This window comes from Danio rerio, chromosome 2 (genome assembly GCF_049306965.1).
Source record: "Danio rerio strain Tuebingen ecotype United States chromosome 2, GRCz12tu, whole genome shotgun sequence".
NCBI classification, from domain to species: Eukaryota; Metazoa; Chordata; class Actinopteri; order Cypriniformes; family Danionidae; genus Danio; species Danio rerio.
Window position 1 is genome coordinate 16,780,801 of NC_133177.1, and position 20,919 is coordinate 16,801,719.

Sequence of the window (20,919 nt, forward strand, 5' to 3'; positions counted from 1 at the left end):
GTGGTGGCTCACGCGGGCATGGAAGAAATGCCATGCAAGTCCTTTCCAGGGGTTCCTTTAGAGCTGGAGCTGCCCCAAAAAAGAGTCACTGATTCCCGCTGACTGTGGTGGCTCATACGGGCATGGAAGTCTTTTCCCAAGGCTCAAGCAGGTAAAGGAAGACAGGTTGATCTCCGAGGCCGGCCCAGACAAAATCCTGGTCTGGACTTCTGAAGGGGGGATGGCAACTACACTGACTTGGTCGGAAAAGTCTCTCAAACAGGGGCTTTTCAAGTACCCTCATTGGGCACCAGCGGCCCATAGTCACGTCTCTTTGCCGTATTCAAGCTTGGAGTTTGTTTTTGGTCACCAACGGCTCTTAGTTAAGCCTAAAATGTTATGTCTGTCTGTCTGTCAGCAAATGTGCTGGAGGTTTAAGGGTTAAAAATTAGTACCTGTTATGCTTGCCGACATTGTATTATTTGTGGCGTAGATTGCGGCTCCTACTGCTGACAGTTTGTGGGTATCGCTTCTCGGCCTTTTGGCTAAGATCAAGTGTAGTATCTGTTCTTATCAGTTTAATATCTGATACGTGCCCTACCCGGGCACTATATATTAAATTGATTTTTGCAGCTGGGAGATGGGTTAGGGGCTTGCTCCACCCACTCCACGCATCGACCTGGTATTGCAGTACCTCCGGGAACGGTGCACTCATTAAGCGGTGAACAGCAGAACTAGATTGCATGAAATTTAACATAACGTTAGATTGAATGTAGGGACTTGCGCTTCTTTGCGATTAGGTATCTGTCTTATGCGCTCGTTTAGACAGTGAGCATGAACAACCCTCTTGGCAGGATCCTCTTATTCTAGTCCATGAGCCACGATGCACATATTGCAACTCAGGGAGGAAAAAAAAATAAATAAAAAAAATCCATCCAAAATTCCCAATCAGGACCTAAGTCTGACCTGGGGGATGGTGGGTCCAGAGAGCTGTGGAGAGGATAATTCCCAATCAGGACCCAAGTCTGACCTGGGGGATGGTGGGTCCAGAGAGCTGTGGAGAGGATAATTCCCAATCAGGACCTAAGTCTGACCTGGGGGATGGTGGGTCCAGAGAGCTGTGCAGAGGATTTGAAAAATGGCAAAGCATGAAACCCCCGCTCCTGTCGCATTCACCCAGGGTCCAAAGCGCCGGGCCGGGGCCCCAACTCCCAGCCTACGTGTGGGGACGTCCCGCGCCTAGAGGTACATGCCCCTTTGGGGCACCAGCGGCACGCAAGGCTGGCACCTGCGGTTAACCAAGTCAATGTTCCCGGGCTTAAGTTTGGGCTACCCGGGCACTGCTGGAGAACAGGTGTTCCTCCAGGGTCCCCCACAGGGCAGGTGCTTGCCCCCAGAGAGGGTGAAGATTACCCAGCCAGAGTCAAGGCCAGTGCGGGCAAGGAAAAACGCTCCGGAAAGGGGGGCCCTTAGGAGCTTAAGCGTATCCCCGGGAAAGGGTGACTGATTTCCGGCCAAGCTGGATTGGAAGAAAGGCTCTGGAAGTCCTTCCCATGGAAGGGTCCCTTAAGAGCTGGGTCTGACCCTAAAAAAGGTGATGGTTTCCCGCTAATTGTGGCCATGGAAGTCCTTCCAGGGCGCTTTTGAGAGCTAAAACACACCCCAGAAAGAGTGACCGATTCCTGCTGATTATGGTGGCTCAAGTGGGCATGGAAGAATCGCCCTGGAAGTCCTTCCCACTGGTCCCTTGAGTAGCCGAAGCTGCCCCAGAAAGGGTGACTGATTGCCGCTTGTGGAGGCATCTCGTTTGGGCTTGGAAGAAACGCCCTGGAGGTCTGTTCTTGGGGCCCTTCCAGAGGTCTAGCTGCCCCAGAAAGAGTGACTGATTCCCGCCTATTGTGGCAGCTCGTTTGGGCTTGGAAGAAACGCCCTGGAGGTCTTGTTCTTGGGGTCCTTCAAGAGGTCTAGCTGCCCCAGAAAGAGTGACTGATTCCCGCCTATTGTGGCAGTTGCTGGCAGCTTGTTTTGGCATTCAAGAAACCCTCCATAAGTCTTACCCAGGGGTCCCTTTGGAGCTGAAGCTGCCCCAGACAGGGTGACTGACTCCCGCTTATTGTGGCAGCTCAATTGGGCATGGAAGAAACGCCCTGGAGGTCTTGTTCTTGGGGCCCTTCAAGAGCTCAAGCTGCCCCAGAAAGAGTGACTGATTCCTGCCAGTTGCTGGCAGCTCGTTTTGGCATTCAAGAAACCCTCCGCAAGTCTTACCCAGGGGTCCCTTTAGAGCTGAAGCTGCCCCAGAAAGAGTGACTCCTTCCCCGCTGACTGTGGTGGCTCAAGTGGGCATGGAAGAATCACCCTGGACGTCCTTCCCAATGGTCCCTTGGGCAGCTGAAGCTGCCCCAGACAGGGTGACTGATTCCTGCTAGTTGGGGCAGCACGTTTGGGCATGGAAGAAACGCCCTGGAGGTCTGTTCTTGGGGCCCTTCCAGAGGTCTAGCTGCCCCAGAAAGAGTGACTGATTCCCGCCTATTGTGGCAGCTCGTTTGGGCTTGGAAGAAACGCCCTGGAGGTCTTGTTCTTGGGGTCCTTCAAGAGGTCTAGCTGCCCCAGAAAGAGTGACTGATTCCCGCCTATTGTGGCAGTTGCTGGCAGCTTGTTTTGGCATTCAAGAAACCCTCCATAAGTCTTACCCAGGGGTCCCTTTGGAGCTGAAGCTGCCCCAGACAGGGTGACTGACTCCCGCTTATTGTGGCAGCTCAATTGGGCATGGAAGAAACGCCCTGGAGGTCTTGTTCTTGGGGCCCTTCAAGAGCTCAAGCTGCCCCAGAAAGAGTGACTGATTCCTGCCAGTTGCTGGCAGCTCGTTTTGGCATTCAAGAAACCCTCCGCAAGTCTTACCCAGGGGTCCCTTTAGAGCTGAAGCTGCCCCAGAAAGAGTGACTCCTTCCCCGCTGACTGTGGTGGCTCAAGTGGGCATGGAAGAATCACCCTGGACGTCCTTCCCAATGGTCCCTTGGGCAGCTGAAGCTGCCCCAGACAGGGTGACTGATTCCTGCTAGTTGGGGCAGCACGTTTGGGCATGGAAGAAACGCCCTGGAGGTCTGTTCTTGGGGCCCTTCCAGAGGTCTAGCTGCCCCAGAAAGAGTGACTGATTCCCGCCTATTGTGGCAGCTCGTTTGGGCTTGGAAGAAACGCCCTGGAGGTCTTGTTCTTGGGGTCCTTCAAGAGCTCAAGCTGCCCCAGAAAGAGTGACTGATTCCTGCCAGTTGCTGGCAGCTCGTTTTGGCATTCAAGAAACCCTCCACAAGTCTTACCCAGGGGTCCCTTTAGAGCTGAAGCTGCCCCAGAAAGAGTGACTCCTTCCCCGCTGACTGTGGTGGCTCAAGTGGGCATGGAAGAATCACCCTGGAGGTCCTTCCCAGGGGTCCCTTAAGTAGCTGAGGCTGCCCCAGAAAGAGTGACTGATTCCTGCCAGTTGGGGCAGCTCCTTTGGGCATGGAAGAAATGCCCTGGAGGTCTTTTCTTGGGGTCCTTCAAGAGCTCAAGCTGCCCCGGAAAGAGTGACTGATTCCTGCCAATTGCTGGCAGCTCGTTTGGGCATGGAAGAAATGCCCTGGAGGTATTCTCTTGGGCTCCTTCAAGAGATCAAGCTGCCCCGGAAAGAGTGACATATTCCTGCCAGTTGCTGGCAGCTCGTTAGGGCATTCAAGAAACCCTCTGGAAGTCTTTCCCAGGGGTCCATTTTGAGCTGAAGCCGCCCCCGGAAAGAGTGACTGATTCCCCGCCGACTGTGGTGGCTCAAGTGGGCATGGAAGAAACACCCTGGAGGTCTTTTCTTGGGCTACTTCACGAGCTCAAGCTGTCCCAGAAAGAGTGACTGATCCCTGCCAGGAGCTGGCAGCTCGCGTGGGCGTTCAAGAAGCCCCCTGGAAGTCTTTTTCCAGGGTTCCCTTCAGAGCTGAAGCTGCCCCCGGAAAGAGTGGCTGGTTCCTGCCAATTGCTGGCAGCTCGTTCGGGCACGCAAGAAACTCTCTGGAGGTCTTTCCCAGGGTTCCCTTTAGAGCTGAAGCTGCCCCAAAAAGAGTGACTGATTCCCGCTGATTGTGGTGGCTCAAGTGGGCATGAAAGAATCACCCTGGAGGTCCTTCCCAATGGTCCCTTAAGTAGCTGAAGCTACCCCACAAAGAGTGACTGATTCCTGCTAGTTGGGGCAGCTCCTTTGGGCATGGAAGAAATGCCCTGGAGGTCTTTTCTTGGGGTCCTTCAAGAGCTCAAGCTGCCCCAGAAAGAGTGACTGATTCCTGCCAGTTGCTGGCAGCTCGTTTTGGCATTCAAGAAACCCTCCGCAAGTCTTACCCAGGGGTCCCTTTAGAGCTGAAGCTGCCCCAGAAAGAGTGACTCCTTCCCCGCTGACTGTGGTGGCTCAAGTGGGCATGGAAGAATCACCCTGGAGGTCCTTCCCAGGGGTCCCTTAAGTAGCTGAGGCTGCCCCAGAAAGAGTGACTGATTCCTGCTAGTTGGGGCAGCTCGTTTGGGATTGGAAGAAATGCCCTGGAGGTCTTTTCTTGGGCTCCTTCAAGAGCTCAAGCTGCCCCAGAAGGAGTGACTGATGTGGTGGCTCACGCGGGCATGGAAGAAATGCCATGCAAGTCCTTTCCAGGGGTTCCTTTAGAGCTGGAGCTGCCCCAAAAAAGAGTCACTGATTCCCGCTGACTGTGGTGGCTCATACGGGCATGGAAGTCTTTTCCCAAGGCTCAAGCAGGTAAAGGAAGACAGGTTGATCTCCGAGGCCGGCCCAGACAAAATCCTGGTCTGGACTTCTGAAGGGGGGATGGCAACTACACTGACTTGGTCGGAAAAGTCTCTCAAACAGGGGCTTTTCAAGTACCCTCATTGGGCACCAGCGGCCCATAGTCACGTCTCTTTGCCGTATTCAAGCTTGGAGTTTGTTTTTGGTCACCAACGGCTCTTAGTTAAGCCTAAAATGTTATGTCTGTCTGTCTGTCAGCAAATGTGCTGGAGGTTTAAGGGTTAAAAATTAGTACCTGTTATGCTTGCCGACATTGTATTATTTGTGGCGTAGATTGCGGCTCCTACTGCTGACAGTTTGTGGGTATCGCTTCTCGGCCTTTTGGCTAAGATCAAGTGTAGTATCTGTTCTTATCAGTTTAATATCTGATACGTGCCCTACCCGGGCACTATATATTAAATTGATTTTTGCAGCTGGGAGATGGGTTAGGGGCTTGCTCCACCCACTCCACGCATCGACCTGGTATTGCAGTACCTCCGGGAACGGTGCACTCATTAAGCGGTGAACAGCAGAACTAGATTGCATGAAATTTAACATAACGTTAGATTGAATGTAGGGACTTGCGCTTCTTTGCGATTAGGTATCTGTCTTATGCGCTCGTTTAGACAGTGAGCATGAACAACCCTCTTGGCAGGATCCTCTTATTCTAGTCCATGAGCCACGATGCACATATTGCAACTCAGGGAGGAAAAAAAAATAAATAAAAAAAATCCATCCAAAATTCCCAATCAGGACCTAAGTCTGACCTGGGGGATGGTGGGTCCAGAGAGCTGTGGAGAGGATAATTCCCAATCAGGACCCAAGTCTGACCTGGGGGATGGTGGGTCCAGAGAGCTGTGCAGAGGATTTGAAAAATGGCAAAGCATGAAACCCCCGCTCCTGTCGCATTCACCCAGGGTCCAAAGCGCCGGGCCGGGGCCCCAACTCCCAGCCTACGTGTGGGGACGTCCCGCGCCTAGAGGTACATGCCCCTTTGGGGCACCAGCGGCACGCAAGGCTGGCACCTGCGGTTAACCAAGTCAATGTTCCCGGGCTTAAGTTTGGGCTACCCGGGCACTGCTGGAGAACAGGTGTTCCTCCAGGGTCCCCCACAGGGCAGGTGCTTGCCCCCAGAGAGGGTGAAGATTACCCAGCCAGAGTCAAGGCCAGTGCGGGCAAGGAAAAACGCTCCGGAAAGGGGGGCCCTTAGGAGCTTAAGCGTATCCCCGGGAAAGGGTGACTGATTTCCGGCCAAGCTGGATTGGAAGAAAGGCTCTGGAAGTCCTTCCCATGGAAGGGTCCCTTAAGAGCTGGGTCTGACCCTAAAAAAGGTGATGGTTTCCCGCTAATTGTGGCCATGGAAGTCCTTCCAGGGCGCTTTTGAGAGCTAAAACACACCCCAGAAAGAGTGACCGATTCCTGCTGATTATGGTGGCTCAAGTGGGCATGGAAGAATCGCCCTGGAAGTCCTTCCCACTGGTCCCTTGAGTAGCCGAAGCTGCCCCAGAAAGGGTGACTGATTGCCGCTTGTGGAGGCATCTCGTTTGGGCTTGGAAGAAACGCCCTGGAGGTCTGTTCTTGGGGCCCTTCCAGAGGTCTAGCTGCCCCAGAAAGAGTGACTGATTCCCGCCTATTGTGGCAGCTCGTTTGGGCTTGGAAGAAACGCCCTGGAGGTCTTGTTCTTGGGGTCCTTCAAGAGGTCTAGCTGCCCCAGAAAGAGTGACTGATTCCCGCCTATTGTGGCAGTTGCTGGCAGCTTGTTTTGGCATTCAAGAAACCCTCCATAAGTCTTACCCAGGGGTCCCTTTGGAGCTGAAGCTGCCCCAGACAGGGTGACTGACTCCCGCTTATTGTGGCAGCTCAATTGGGCATGGAAGAAACGCCCTGGAGGTCTTGTTCTTGGGGCCCTTCAAGAGCTCAAGCTGCCCCAGAAAGAGTGACTGATTCCTGCCAGTTGCTGGCAGCTCGTTTTGGCATTCAAGAAACCCTCCGCAAGTCTTACCCAGGGGTCCCTTTAGAGCTGAAGCTGCCCCAGAAAGAGTGACTCCTTCCCCGCTGACTGTGGTGGCTCAAGTGGGCATGGAAGAATCACCCTGGACGTCCTTCCCAATGGTCCCTTGGGCAGCTGAAGCTGCCCCAGACAGGGTGACTGATTCCTGCTAGTTGGGGCAGCACGTTTGGGCATGGAAGAAACGCCCTGGAGGTCTGTTCTTGGGGCCCTTCCAGAGGTCTAGCTGCCCCAGAAAGAGTGACTGATTCCCGCCTATTGTGGCAGCTCGTTTGGGCTTGGAAGAAACGCCCTGGAGGTCTTGTTCTTGGGGTCCTTCAAGAGGTCTAGCTGCCCCAGAAAGAGTGACTGATTCCCGCCTATTGTGGCAGTTGCTGGCAGCTTGTTTTGGCATTCAAGAAACCCTCCATAAGTCTTACCCAGGGGTCCCTTTGGAGCTGAAGCTGCCCCAGACAGGGTGACTGACTCCCGCTTATTGTGGCAGCTCAATTGGGCATGGAAGAAACGCCCTGGAGGTCTTGTTCTTGGGGCCCTTCAAGAGCTCAAGCTGCCCCAGAAAGAGTGACTGATTCCTGCCAGTTGCTGGCAGCTCGTTTTGGCATTCAAGAAACCCTCCGCAAGTCTTACCCAGGGGTCCCTTTAGAGCTGAAGCTGCCCCAGAAAGAGTGACTCCTTCCCCGCTGACTGTGGTGGCTCAAGTGGGCATGGAAGAATCACCCTGGACGTCCTTCCCAATGGTCCCTTGGGCAGCTGAAGCTGCCCCAGACAGGGTGACTGATTCCTGCTAGTTGGGGCAGCACGTTTGGGCATGGAAGAAACGCCCTGGAGGTCTGTTCTTGGGGCCCTTCCAGAGGTCTAGCTGCCCCAGAAAGAGTGACTGATTCCCGCCTATTGTGGCAGCTCGTTTGGGCTTGGAAGAAACGCCCTGGAGGTCTTGTTCTTGGGGTCCTTCAAGAGGTCTAGCTGCCCCAGAAAGAGTGACTGATTCCCGCCTATTGTGGCAGTTGCTGGCAGCTTGTTTTGGCATTCAAGAAACCCTCCATAAGTCTTACCCAGGGGTCCCTTTGGAGCTGAAGCTGCCCCAGACAGGGTGACTGACTCCCGCTTATTGTGGCAGCTCAATTGGGCATGGAAGAAACGCCCTGGAGGTCTTGTTCTTGGGGCCCTTCAAGAGCTCAAGCTGCCCCAGAAAGAGTGACTGATTCCTGCCAGTTGCTGGCAGCTCGTTTTGGCATTCAAGAAACCCTCCGCAAGTCTTACCCAGGGGTCCCTTTAGAGCTGAAGCTGCCCCAGAAAGAGTGACTCCTTCCCCGCTGACTGTGGTGGCTCAAGTGGGCATGGAAGAATCACCCTGGACGTCCTTCCCAATGGTCCCTTGGGCAGCTGAAGCTGCCCCAGACAGGGTGACTGATTCCTGCTAGTTGGGGCAGCACGTTTGGGCATGGAAGAAACGCCCTGGAGGTCTGTTCTTGGGGCCCTTCCAGAGGTCTAGCTGCCCCAGAAAGAGTGACTGATTCCCGCCTATTGTGGCAGCTCGTTTGGGCTTGGAAGAAACGCCCTGGAGGTCTTGTTCTTGGGGTCCTTCAAGAGCTCAAGCTGCCCCAGAAAGAGTGACTGATTCCTGCCAGTTGCTGGCAGCTCGTTTTGGCATTCAAGAAACCCTCCACAAGTCTTACCCAGGGGTCCCTTTAGAGCTGAAGCTGCCCCAGAAAGAGTGACTCCTTCCCCGCTGACTGTGGTGGCTCAAGTGGGCATGGAAGAATCACCCTGGAGGTCCTTCCCAGGGGTCCCTTAAGTAGCTGAGGCTGCCCCAGAAAGAGTGACTGATTCCTGCCAGTTGGGGCAGCTCCTTTGGGCATGGAAGAAATGCCCTGGAGGTCTTTTCTTGGGGTCCTTCAAGAGCTCAAGCTGCCCCGGAAAGAGTGACTGATTCCTGCCAATTGCTGGCAGCTCGTTTGGGCATGGAAGAAATGCCCTGGAGGTATTCTCTTGGGCTCCTTCAAGAGATCAAGCTGCCCCGGAAAGAGTGACATATTCCTGCCAGTTGCTGGCAGCTCGTTAGGGCATTCAAGAAACCCTCTGGAAGTCTTTCCCAGGGGTCCATTTTGAGCTGAAGCCGCCCCCGGAAAGAGTGACTGATTCCCCGCCGACTGTGGTGGCTCAAGTGGGCATGGAAGAAACACCCTGGAGGTCTTTTCTTGGGCTACTTCACGAGCTCAAGCTGTCCCAGAAAGAGTGACTGATCCCTGCCAGGAGCTGGCAGCTCGCGTGGGCGTTCAAGAAGCCCCCTGGAAGTCTTTTTCCAGGGTTCCCTTCAGAGCTGAAGCTGCCCCCGGAAAGAGTGGCTGGTTCCTGCCAATTGCTGGCAGCTCGTTCGGGCACGCAAGAAACTCTCTGGAGGTCTTTCCCAGGGTTCCCTTTAGAGCTGAAGCTGCCCCAAAAAGAGTGACTGATTCCCGCTGATTGTGGTGGCTCAAGTGGGCATGAAAGAATCACCCTGGAGGTCCTTCCCAATGGTCCCTTAAGTAGCTGAAGCTACCCCACAAAGAGTGACTGATTCCTGCTAGTTGGGGCAGCTCCTTTGGGCATGGAAGAAATGCCCTGGAGGTCTTTTCTTGGGGTCCTTCAAGAGCTCAAGCTGCCCCAGAAAGAGTGACTGATTCCTGCCAGTTGCTGGCAGCTCGTTTTGGCATTCAAGAAACCCTCCGCAAGTCTTACCCAGGGGTCCCTTTAGAGCTGAAGCTGCCCCAGAAAGAGTGACTCCTTCCCCGCTGACTGTGGTGGCTCAAGTGGGCATGGAAGAATCACCCTGGAGGTCCTTCCCAGGGGTCCCTTAAGTAGCTGAGGCTGCCCCAGAAAGAGTGACTGATTCCTGCTAGTTGGGGCAGCTCGTTTGGGATTGGAAGAAATGCCCTGGAGGTCTTTTCTTGGGCTCCTTCAAGAGCTCAAGCTGCCCCAGAAGGAGTGACTGATGTGGTGGCTCACGCGGGCATGGAAGAAATGCCATGCAAGTCCTTTCCAGGGGTTCCTTTAGAGCTGGAGCTGCCCCAAAAAAGAGTCACTGATTCCCGCTGACTGTGGTGGCTCATACGGGCATGGAAGTCTTTTCCCAAGGCTCAAGCAGGTAAAGGAAGACAGGTTGATCTCCGAGGCCGGCCCAGACAAAATCCTGGTCTGGACTTCTGAAGGGGGGATGGCAACTACACTGACTTGGTCGGAAAAGTCTCTCAAACAGGGGCTTTTCAAGTACCCTCATTGGGCACCAGCGGCCCATAGTCACGTCTCTTTGCCGTATTCAAGCTTGGAGTTTGTTTTTGGTCACCAACGGCTCTTAGTTAAGCCTAAAATGTTATGTCTGTCTGTCTGTCAGCAAATGTGCTGGAGGTTTAAGGGTTAAAAATTAGTACCTGTTATGCTTGCCGACATTGTATTATTTGTGGCGTAGATTGCGGCTCCTACTGCTGACAGTTTGTGGGTATCGCTTCTCGGCCTTTTGGCTAAGATCAAGTGTAGTATCTGTTCTTATCAGTTTAATATCTGATACGTGCCCTACCCGGGCACTATATATTAAATTGATTTTTGCAGCTGGGAGATGGGTTAGGGGCTTGCTCCACCCACTCCACGCATCGACCTGGTATTGCAGTACCTCCGGGAACGGTGCACTCATTAAGCGGTGAACAGCAGAACTAGATTGCATGAAATTTAACATAACGTTAGATTGAATGTAGGGACTTGCGCTTCTTTGCGATTAGGTATCTGTCTTATGCGCTCGTTTAGACAGTGAGCATGAACAACCCTCTTGGCAGGATCCTCTTATTCTAGTCCATGAGCCACGATGCACATATTGCAACTCAGGGAGGAAAAAAAAATAAATAAAAAAAATCCATCCAAAATTCCCAATCAGGACCTAAGTCTGACCTGGGGGATGGTGGGTCCAGAGAGCTGTGGAGAGGATAATTCCCAATCAGGACCCAAGTCTGACCTGGGGGATGGTGGGTCCAGAGAGCTGTGCAGAGGATTTGAAAAATGGCAAAGCATGAAACCCCCGCTCCTGTCGCATTCACCCAGGGTCCAAAGCGCCGGGCCGGGGCCCCAACTCCCAGCCTACGTGTGGGGACGTCCCGCGCCTAGAGGTACATGCCCCTTTGGGGCACCAGCGGCACGCAAGGCTGGCACCTGCGGTTAACCAAGTCAATGTTCCCGGGCTTAAGTTTGGGCTACCCGGGCACTGCTGGAGAACAGGTGTTCCTCCAGGGTCCCCCACAGGGCAGGTGCTTGCCCCCAGAGAGGGTGAAGATTACCCAGCCAGAGTCAAGGCCAGTGCGGGCAAGGAAAAACGCTCCGGAAAGGGGGGCCCTTAGGAGCTTAAGCGTATCCCCGGGAAAGGGTGACTGATTTCCGGCCAAGCTGGATTGGAAGAAAGGCTCTGGAAGTCCTTCCCATGGAAGGGTCCCTTAAGAGCTGGGTCTGACCCTAAAAAAGGTGATGGTTTCCCGCTAATTGTGGCCATGGAAGTCCTTCCAGGGCGCTTTTGAGAGCTAAAACACACCCCAGAAAGAGTGACCGATTCCTGCTGATTATGGTGGCTCAAGTGGGCATGGAAGAATCGCCCTGGAAGTCCTTCCCACTGGTCCCTTGAGTAGCCGAAGCTGCCCCAGAAAGGGTGACTGATTGCCGCTTGTGGAGGCATCTCGTTTGGGCTTGGAAGAAACGCCCTGGAGGTCTGTTCTTGGGGCCCTTCCAGAGGTCTAGCTGCCCCAGAAAGAGTGACTGATTCCCGCCTATTGTGGCAGCTCGTTTGGGCTTGGAAGAAACGCCCTGGAGGTCTTGTTCTTGGGGTCCTTCAAGAGGTCTAGCTGCCCCAGAAAGAGTGACTGATTCCCGCCTATTGTGGCAGTTGCTGGCAGCTTGTTTTGGCATTCAAGAAACCCTCCATAAGTCTTACCCAGGGGTCCCTTTGGAGCTGAAGCTGCCCCAGACAGGGTGACTGACTCCCGCTTATTGTGGCAGCTCAATTGGGCATGGAAGAAACGCCCTGGAGGTCTTGTTCTTGGGGCCCTTCAAGAGCTCAAGCTGCCCCAGAAAGAGTGACTGATTCCTGCCAGTTGCTGGCAGCTCGTTTTGGCATTCAAGAAACCCTCCGCAAGTCTTACCCAGGGGTCCCTTTAGAGCTGAAGCTGCCCCAGAAAGAGTGACTCCTTCCCCGCTGACTGTGGTGGCTCAAGTGGGCATGGAAGAATCACCCTGGACGTCCTTCCCAATGGTCCCTTGGGCAGCTGAAGCTGCCCCAGACAGGGTGACTGATTCCTGCTAGTTGGGGCAGCACGTTTGGGCATGGAAGAAACGCCCTGGAGGTCTGTTCTTGGGGCCCTTCCAGAGGTCTAGCTGCCCCAGAAAGAGTGACTGATTCCCGCCTATTGTGGCAGCTCGTTTGGGCTTGGAAGAAACGCCCTGGAGGTCTTGTTCTTGGGGTCCTTCAAGAGGTCTAGCTGCCCCAGAAAGAGTGACTGATTCCCGCCTATTGTGGCAGTTGCTGGCAGCTTGTTTTGGCATTCAAGAAACCCTCCATAAGTCTTACCCAGGGGTCCCTTTGGAGCTGAAGCTGCCCCAGACAGGGTGACTGACTCCCGCTTATTGTGGCAGCTCAATTGGGCATGGAAGAAACGCCCTGGAGGTCTTGTTCTTGGGGCCCTTCAAGAGCTCAAGCTGCCCCAGAAAGAGTGACTGATTCCTGCCAGTTGCTGGCAGCTCGTTTTGGCATTCAAGAAACCCTCCGCAAGTCTTACCCAGGGGTCCCTTTAGAGCTGAAGCTGCCCCAGAAAGAGTGACTCCTTCCCCGCTGACTGTGGTGGCTCAAGTGGGCATGGAAGAATCACCCTGGACGTCCTTCCCAATGGTCCCTTGGGCAGCTGAAGCTGCCCCAGACAGGGTGACTGATTCCTGCTAGTTGGGGCAGCACGTTTGGGCATGGAAGAAACGCCCTGGAGGTCTGTTCTTGGGGCCCTTCCAGAGGTCTAGCTGCCCCAGAAAGAGTGACTGATTCCCGCCTATTGTGGCAGCTCGTTTGGGCTTGGAAGAAACGCCCTGGAGGTCTTGTTCTTGGGGTCCTTCAAGAGCTCAAGCTGCCCCAGGAAGAGTGACTGATTCCTGCCAGTTGCTGGCAGCTCGTTTTGGCATTCAAGAAACCCTCCACAAGTCTTACCCAGGGGTCCCTTTAGAGCTGAAGCTGCCCCAGAAAGAGTGACTCCTTCCCCGCTGACTGTGGTGGCTCAAGTGGGCATGGAAGAATCACCCTGGAGGTCCTTCCCAGGGGTCCCTTAAGTAGCTGAGGCTGCCCCAGAAAGAGTGACTGATTCCTGCCAGTTGGGGCAGCTCCTTTGGGCATGGAAGAAATGCCCTGGAGGTCTTTTCTTGGGGTCCTTCAAGAGCTCAAGCTGCCCCGGAAAGAGTGACTGATTCCTGCCAATTGCTGGCAGCTCGTTTGGGCATGGAAGAAATGCCCTGGAGGTATTCTCTTGGGCTCCTTCAAGAGATCAAGCTGCCCCGGAAAGAGTGACATATTCCTGCCAGTTGCTGGCAGCTCGTTAGGGCATTCAAGAAACCCTCTGGAAGTCTTTCCCAGGGGTCCATTTTGAGCTGAAGCCGCCCCCGGAAAGAGTGACTGATTCCCCGCCGACTGTGGTGGCTCAAGTGGGCATGGAAGAAACACCCTGGAGGTCTTTTCTTGGGCTACTTCACGAGCTCAAGCTGTCCCAGAAAGAGTGACTGATCCCTGCCAGGAGCTGGCAGCTCGCGTGGGCGTTCAAGAAGCCCCCTGGAAGTCTTTTTCCAGGGTTCCCTTCAGAGCTGAAGCTGCCCCCGGAAAGAGTGGCTGGTTCCTGCCAATTGCTGGCAGCTCGTTCGGGCACGCAAGAAACTCTCTGGAGGTCTTTCCCAGGGTTCCCTTTAGAGCTGAAGCTGCCCCAAAAAGAGTGACTGATTCCCGCTGATTGTGGTGGCTCAAGTGGGCATGAAAGAATCACCCTGGAGGTCCTTCCCAATGGTCCCTTAAGTAGCTGAAGCTACCCCACAAAGAGTGACTGATTCCTGCTAGTTGGGGCAGCTCCTTTGGGCATGGAAGAAATGCCCTGGAGGTCTTTTCTTGGGGTCCTTCAAGAGCTCAAGCTGCCCCAGAAAGAGTGACTGATTCCTGCCAGTTGCTGGCAGCTCGTTTTGGCATTCAAGAAACCCTCCGCAAGTCTTACCCAGGGGTCCCTTTAGAGCTGAAGCTGCCCCAGAAAGAGTGACTCCTTCCCCGCTGACTGTGGTGGCTCAAGTGGGCATGGAAGAATCACCCTGGAGGTCCTTCCCAGGGGTCCCTTAAGTAGCTGAGGCTGCCCCAGAAAGAGTGACTGATTCCTGCTAGTTGGGGCAGCTCGTTTGGGATTGGAAGAAATGCCCTGGAGGTCTTTTCTTGGGCTCCTTCAAGAGCTCAAGCTGCCCCAGAAGGAGTGACTGATGTGGTGGCTCACGCGGGCATGGAAGAAATGCCATGCAAGTCCTTTCCAGGGGTTCCTTTAGAGCTGGAGCTGCCCCAAAAAAGAGTCACTGATTCCCGCTGACTGTGGTGGCTCATACGGGCATGGAAGTCTTTTCCCAAGGCTCAAGCAGGTAAAGGAAGACAGGTTGATCTCCGAGGCCGGCCCAGACAAAATCCTGGTCTGGACTTCTGAAGGGGGGATGGCAACTACACTGACTTGGTCGGAAAAGTCTCTCAAACAGGGGCTTTTCAAGTACCCTCATTGGGCACCAGCGGCCCATAGTCACGTCTCTTTGCCGTATTCAAGCTTGGAGTTTGTTTTTGGTCACCAACGGCTCTTAGTTAAGCCTAAAATGTTATGTCTGTCTGTCTGTCAGCAAATGTGCTGGAGGTTTAAGGGTTAAAAATTAGTACCTGTTATGCTTGCCGACATTGTATTATTTGTGGCGTAGATTGCGGCTCCTACTGCTGACAGTTTGTGGGTATCGCTTCTCGGCCTTTTGGCTAAGATCAAGTGTAGTATCTGTTCTTATCAGTTTAATATCTGATACGTGCCCTACCCGGGCACTATATATTAAATTGATTTTTGCAGCTGGGAGATGGGTTAGGGGCTTGCTCCACCCACTCCACGCATCGACCTGGTATTGCAGTACCTCCGGGAACGGTGCACTCATTAAGCGGTGAACAGCAGAACTAGATTGCATGAAATTTAACATAACGTTAGATTGAATGTAGGGACTTGCGCTTCTTTGCGATTAGGTATCTGTCTTATGCGCTCGTTTAGACAGTGAGCATGAACAACCCTCTTGGCAGGATCCTCTTATTCTAGTCCATGAGCCACGATGCACATATTGCAACTCAGGGAGGAAAAAAAAATAAATAAAAAAAATCCATCCAAAATTCCCAATCAGGACCTAAGTCTGACCTGGGGGATGGTGGGTCCAGAGAGCTGTGGAGAGGATAATTCCCAATCAGGACCCAAGTCTGACCTGGGGGATGGTGGGTCCAGAGAGCTGTGCAGAGGATTTGAAAAATGGCAAAGCATGAAACCCCCGCTCCTGTCGCATTCACCCAGGGTCCAAAGCGCCGGGCCGGGGCCCCAACTCCCAGCCTACGTGTGGGGACGTCCCGCGCCTAGAGGTACATGCCCCTTTGGGGCACCAGCGGCACGCAAGGCTGGCACCTGCGGTTAACCAAGTCAATGTTCCCGGGCTTAAGTTTGGGCTACCCGGGCACTGCTGGAGAACAGGTGTTCCTCCAGGGTCCCCCACAGGGCAGGTGCTTGCCCCCAGAGAGGGTGAAGATTACCCAGCCAGAGTCAAGGCCAGTGCGGGCAAGGAAAAACGCTCCGGAAAGGGGGGCCCTTAGGAGCTTAAGCGTATCCCCGGGAAAGGGTGACTGATTTCCGGCCAAGCTGGATTGGAAGAAAGGCTCTGGAAGTCCTTCCCATGGAAGGGTCCCTTAAGAGCTGGGTCTGACCCTAAAAAAGGTGATGGTTTCCCGCTAATTGTGGCCATGGAAGTCCTTCCAGGGCGCTTTTGAGAGCTAAAACACACCCCAGAAAGAGTGACCGATTCCTGCTGATTATGGTGGCTCAAGTGGGCATGGAAGAATCGCCCTGGAAGTCCTTCCCACTGGTCCCTTGAGTAGCCGAAGCTGCCCCAGAAAGGGTGACTGATTGCCGCTTGTGGAGGCATCTCGTTTGGGCTTGGAAGAAACGCCCTGGAGGTCTGTTCTTGGGGCCCTTCCAGAGGTCTAGCTGCCCCAGAAAGAGTGACTGATTCCCGCCTATTGTGGCAGCTCGTTTGGGCTTGGAAGAAACGCCCTGGAGGTCTTGTTCTTGGGGTCCTTCAAGAGGTCTAGCTGCCCCAGAAAGAGTGACTGATTCCCGCCTATTGTGGCAGTTGCTGGCAGCTTGTTTTGGCATTCAAGAAACCCTCCATAAGTCTTACCCAGGGGTCCCTTTGGAGCTGAAGCTGCCCCAGACAGGGTGACTGACTCCCGCTTATTGTGGCAGCTCAATTGGGCATGGAAGAAACGCCCTGGAGGTCTTGTTCTTGGGGCCCTTCAAGAGCTCAAGCTGCCCCAGAAAGAGTGACTGATTCCTGCCAGTTGCTGGCAGCTCGTTTTGGCATTCAAGAAACCCTCCGCAAGTCTTACCCAGGGGTCCCTTTAGAGCTGAAGCTGCCCCAGAAAGAGTGACTCCTTCCCCGCTGACTGTGGTGGCTCAAGTGGGCATGGAAGAATCACCCTGGACGTCCTTCCCAATGGTCCCTTGGGCAGCTGAAGCTGCCCCAGACAGGGTGACTGATTCCTGCTAGTTGGGGCAGCACGTTTGGGCATGGAAGAAACGCCCTGGAGGTCTGTTCTTGGGGCCCTTCCAGAGGTCTAGCTGCCCCAGAAAGAGTGACTGATTCCCGCCTATTGTGGCAGCTCGTTTGGGCTTGGAAGAAACGCCCTGGAGGTCTTGTTCTTGGGGTCCTTCAAGAGGTCTAGCTGCCCCAGAAAGAGTGACTGATTCCCGCCTATTGTGGCAGTTGCTGGCAGCTTGTTTTGGCATTCAAGAAACCCTCCATAAGTCTTACCCAGGGGTCCCTTTGGAGCTGAAGCTGCCCCAGACAGGGTGACTGACTCCCGCTTATTGTGGCAGCTCAATTGGGCATGGAAGAAACGCCCTGGAGGTCTTGTTCTTGGGGCCCTTCAAGAGCTCAAGCTGCCCCAGAAAGAGTGACTGATTCCTGCCAGTTGCTGGCAGCTCGTTTTGGCATTCAAGAAACCCTCCGCAAGTCTTACCCAGGGGTCCCTTTAGAGCTGAAGCTGCCCCAGAAAGAGTGACTCCTTCCCCGCTGACTGTGGTGGCTCAAGTGGGCATGGAAGAATCACCCTGGACGTCCTTCCCAATGGTCCCTTGGGCAGCTGAAGCTGCCCCAGACAGGGTGACTGATTCCTGCTAGTTGGGGCAGCACGTTTGGGCATGGAAGAAACGCCCTGGAGGTCTGTTCTTGGGGCCCTTCCAGAGGTCTAGCTGCCCCAGAAAGAGTGACTGATTCCCGCCTATTGTGGCAGCTCGTTTGGGCTTGGAAGAAACGCCCTGGAGGTCTTGTTCTTGGGGTCCTTCAAGAGCTCAAGCTGCCCCAGRAAGAGTGACTGATTCCTGCCAGTTGCTGGCAGCTCGTTTTGGCATTCAAGAAACCCTCCACAAGTCTTACCCAGGGGTCCCTTTAGAGCTGAAGCTGCCCCAGAAAGAGTGACTCCTTCCCCGCTGACTGTGGTGGCTCAAGTGGGCATGGAAGAATCACCCTGGAGGTCCTTCCCAGGGGTCCCTTAAGTAGCTGAGGCTGCCCCAGAAAGAGTGACTGATTCCTGCCAGTTGGGGCAGCTCCTTTGGGCATGGAAGAAATGCCCTGGAGGTCTTTTCTTGGGGTCCTTCAAGAGCTCAAGCTGCCCCGGAAAGAGTGACTGATTCCTGCCAATTGCTGGCAGCTCGTTTGGGCATGGAAGAAATGCCCTGGAGGTATTCTCTTGGGCTCCTTCAAGAGATCAAGCTGCCCCGGAAAGAGTGACATATTCCTGCCAGTTGCTGGCAGCTCGTTAGGGCATTCAAGAAACCCTCTGGAAGTCTTTCCCAGGGGTCCATTTTGAGCTGAAGCCGCCCCCGGAAAGAGTGACTGATTCCCCGCCGACTGTGGTGGCTCAAGTGGGCATGGAAGAAACACCCTGGAGGTCTTTTCTTGGGCTACTTCACGAGCTCAAGCTGTCCCAGAAAGAGTGACTGATCCCTGCCAGGAGCTGGCAGCTCGCGTGGGCGTTCAAGAAGCCCCCTGGAAGTCTTTTTCCAGGGTTCCCTTCAGAGCTGAAGCTGCCCCCGGAAAGAGTGGCTGGTTCCTGCCAATTGCTGGCAGCTCGTTCGGGCACGCAAGAAACTCTCTGGAGGTCTTTCCCAGGGTTCCCTTTAGAGCTGAAGCTGCCCCAAAAAGAGTGACTGATTCCCGCTGATTGTGGTGGCTCAAGTGGGCATGAAAGAATCACCCTGGAGGTCCTTCCCAATGGTCCCTTAAGTAGCTGAAGCTACCCCACAAAGAGTGACTGATTCCTGCTAGTTGGGGCAGCTCCTTTGGGCATGGAAGAAATGCCCTGGAGGTCTTTTCTTGGGGTCCTTCAAGAGCTCAAGCTGCCCCAGAAAGAGTGACTGATTCCTGCCAGTTGCTGGCAGCTCGTTTTGGCATTCAAGAAACCCTCCGCAAGTCTTACCCAGGGGTCCCTTTAGAGCTGAAGCTGCCCCAGAAAGAGTGACTCCTTCCCCGCTGACTGTGGTGGCTCAAGTGGGCATGGAAGAATCACCCTGGAGGTCCTTCCCAGGGGTCCCTTAAGTAGCTGAGGCTGCCCCAGAAAGAGTGACTGATTCCTGCTAGTTGGGGCAGCTCGTTTGGGATTGGAAGAAATGCCCTGGAGGTCTTTTCTTGGGCTCCTTCAAGAGCTCAAGCTGCCCCAGAAGGAGTGACTGATGTGGTGGCTCACGCGGGCATGGAAGAAATGCCATGCAAGTCCTTTCCAGGGGTTCCTTTAGAGCTGGAGCTGCCCCAAAAAAGAGTCACTGATTCCCGCTGACTGTGGTGGCTCATACGGGCATGGAAGTCTTTTCCCAAGGCTCAAGCAGGTAAAGGAAGACAGGTTGATCTCCGAGGCCGGCCCAGACAAAATCCTGGTCTGGACTTCTGAAGGGGGGATGGCAACTACACTGACTTGGTCGGAAAAGTCTCTCAAACAGGGGCTTTTCAAGTACCCTCATTGGGCACCAGCGGCCCATAGTCACGTCTCTTTGCCGTATTCAAGCTTGGAGTTTGTTTTTGGTCACCAACGGCTCTTAGTTAAGCCTAAAATGTTATGTCTGTCTGTCTGTCAGCAAATGTGCTGGAGGTTTAAGGGTTAAAAATTAGTACCTGTTATGCTTGCCGACATTGTATTATTTGTGGCGTAGATTGCGGCTCCTACTGCTGACAGTTTGTGGGTATCGCTTCTCGGCCTTTTGGCTAAGATCAAGTGTAGTATCTGTTCTTATCAGTTTAATATCTGATACGTGCCCTACCCGGGCACTATATATTAAATTGATTTTTGCAGCTGGGAGATGGGTTAGGGGCTTGCTCCACCCACTCCACGCATCGACCTGGTATTGCAGTACCTCCGGGAACGGTGCACTCATTAAGCGGTGAACAGCAGAACTAGATTGCATGAAATTTAACATAACGWTAGATTGAATGTAGGGACTTGCGCTTCTTTGCGATTAGGTATCTGTCTTATGCGCTCGTTTAGACAGTGAGCATGAACAACCCTCTTGGCAGGATCCTCTTATTCTAGTCCATGAGCCACGATGCACATATTGCAACTCAGGGAGGAAAAAAAAATAAATAAAAAAAATCCATCCAAAATTCCCAATCAGGACCTAAGTCTGACCTGGGGGATGGTGGGTCCAGAGAGCTGTGGAGAGGATAATTCCCAATCAGGACCCAAGTCTGACCTGGGGGATGGTGGGTCCAGAGAGCTGTGGAGAGGATAATTCCCAATCAGGACCTAAGTCTGACCTGGGGGATGGTGGGTCCAGAGAGCTGTGCAGAGGATTTGAAAAATGGCAAAGCATGAAACCCCCGCTCCTGTCGCATTCACCCAGGGTCCAAAGCGCCGGGCCGGGGCCCCAACTCCCAGCCTACGTGTGGGGACGTCCCGCGCCTAGAGGTACATGCCCCTTTGGGGCACCAGCGGCACGCAAGGCTGGCACCTGCGGTTAACCAAGTCAATGTTCCCGGGCTTAAGTTTGGGCTACCCGGGCACTGCTGGAGAACAGGTGTTCCTCCAGGGTCCCCCACAGGGCAGGTGCTTGCCCCCAGAGAGGGTGAAGATTACCCAGCCAGAGTCAAGGCCAGTGCGGGCAAGGAAAAACGCTCCGGAAAGGGGGGCCCTTAGGAGCTTAAGCGTATCCCCGGGAAAGGGTGACTGATTTCCGGCCAAGCTGGATTGGAAGAAAGGCTCTGGAAGTCCTTCCCATGGAAGGGTCCCTTAAGAGCTGGGTCTGACCCTAAAAAAGGTGATGGTTTCCCGCTAATTGTGGCCATGGAAGTCCTTCCAGGGCGCTTTTGAGAGCTAAAACACACCCCAGAAAGAGTGACCGATTCCTGCTGATTATGGTGGCTCAAGTGGGCATGGAAGAATCGCCCTGGAAGTCCTTCCCACTGGTCCCTTGAGTAGCCGAAGCTGCCCCAGAAAGGGTGACTGATTGCCGCTTGTGGAGGCATCTCGTTTGGGCTTGGAAGAAACGCCCTGGAGGTCTGTTCTTGGGGCCCTTCCAGAGGTCTAGCTGCCCCAGAAAGAGTGACTGATTCCCGCCTATTGTGGCAGCTCGTTTGGGCTTGGAAGAAACGCCCTGGAGGTCTTGTTCTTGGGGTCCTTCAAGAGGTCTAGCTGCCCCAGAAAGAGTGACTGATTCCCGCCTATTGTGGCAGTTGCTGGCAGCTTGTTTTGGCATTCAAGAAACCCTCCATAAGTCTTACCCAGGGGTCCCTTTGGAGCTGAAGCTGCCCCAGACAGGGTGACTGACTCCCGCTTATTGTGGCAGCTCAATTGGGCATGGAA

General features: G+C 54.1%; 1 long non-coding RNA gene and 5 other non-coding genes across 6 annotated transcripts; 5 read left to right on the top strand and 1 right to left on the bottom strand.

Moving 5' to 3' along the window:
* Positions 1-504: 504 nt before the first annotated feature.
* On the top strand, positions 505-695 carry LOC141379360 (U2 spliceosomal RNA). The gene has a single exon (XR_012395912.1). It is a non-coding gene; the product is annotated as a U2 spliceosomal RNA (small nuclear RNA).
* A 153-nt stretch (positions 696-848) lies between these two features.
* Positions 849-5,477, bottom strand: LOC141379235 (uncharacterized). Its single transcript, XR_012395685.1, has 2 exons — positions 1,074-5,477; positions 849-1,009 (listed from the first exon to the last, which is right to left on the bottom strand). It is a non-coding gene; the product is annotated as an uncharacterized lncRNA (long non-coding RNA).
* LOC141379361 (U2 spliceosomal RNA) lies at positions 5,095-5,285 on the top strand. The gene has a single exon (XR_012395913.1). It is a non-coding gene; the product is annotated as a U2 spliceosomal RNA (small nuclear RNA).
* Positions 5,478-10,253: 4,776 nt separating the features above from the next.
* Positions 10,254-10,444, top strand: LOC141379362 (U2 spliceosomal RNA). Its single transcript, XR_012395914.1, has one exon. It is a non-coding gene; the product is annotated as a U2 spliceosomal RNA (small nuclear RNA).
* A 4,335-nt stretch (positions 10,445-14,779) lies between these two features.
* On the top strand, positions 14,780-14,970 carry LOC141379363 (U2 spliceosomal RNA). The gene has a single exon (XR_012395915.1). It is a non-coding gene; the product is annotated as a U2 spliceosomal RNA (small nuclear RNA).
* Positions 14,971-19,305: 4,335 nt separating this feature from the next.
* Positions 19,306-19,496, top strand: LOC141379364 (U2 spliceosomal RNA). The gene has a single exon (XR_012395916.1). It is a non-coding gene; the product is annotated as a U2 spliceosomal RNA (small nuclear RNA).
* Positions 19,497-20,919: the final 1,423 nt, after the last annotated feature.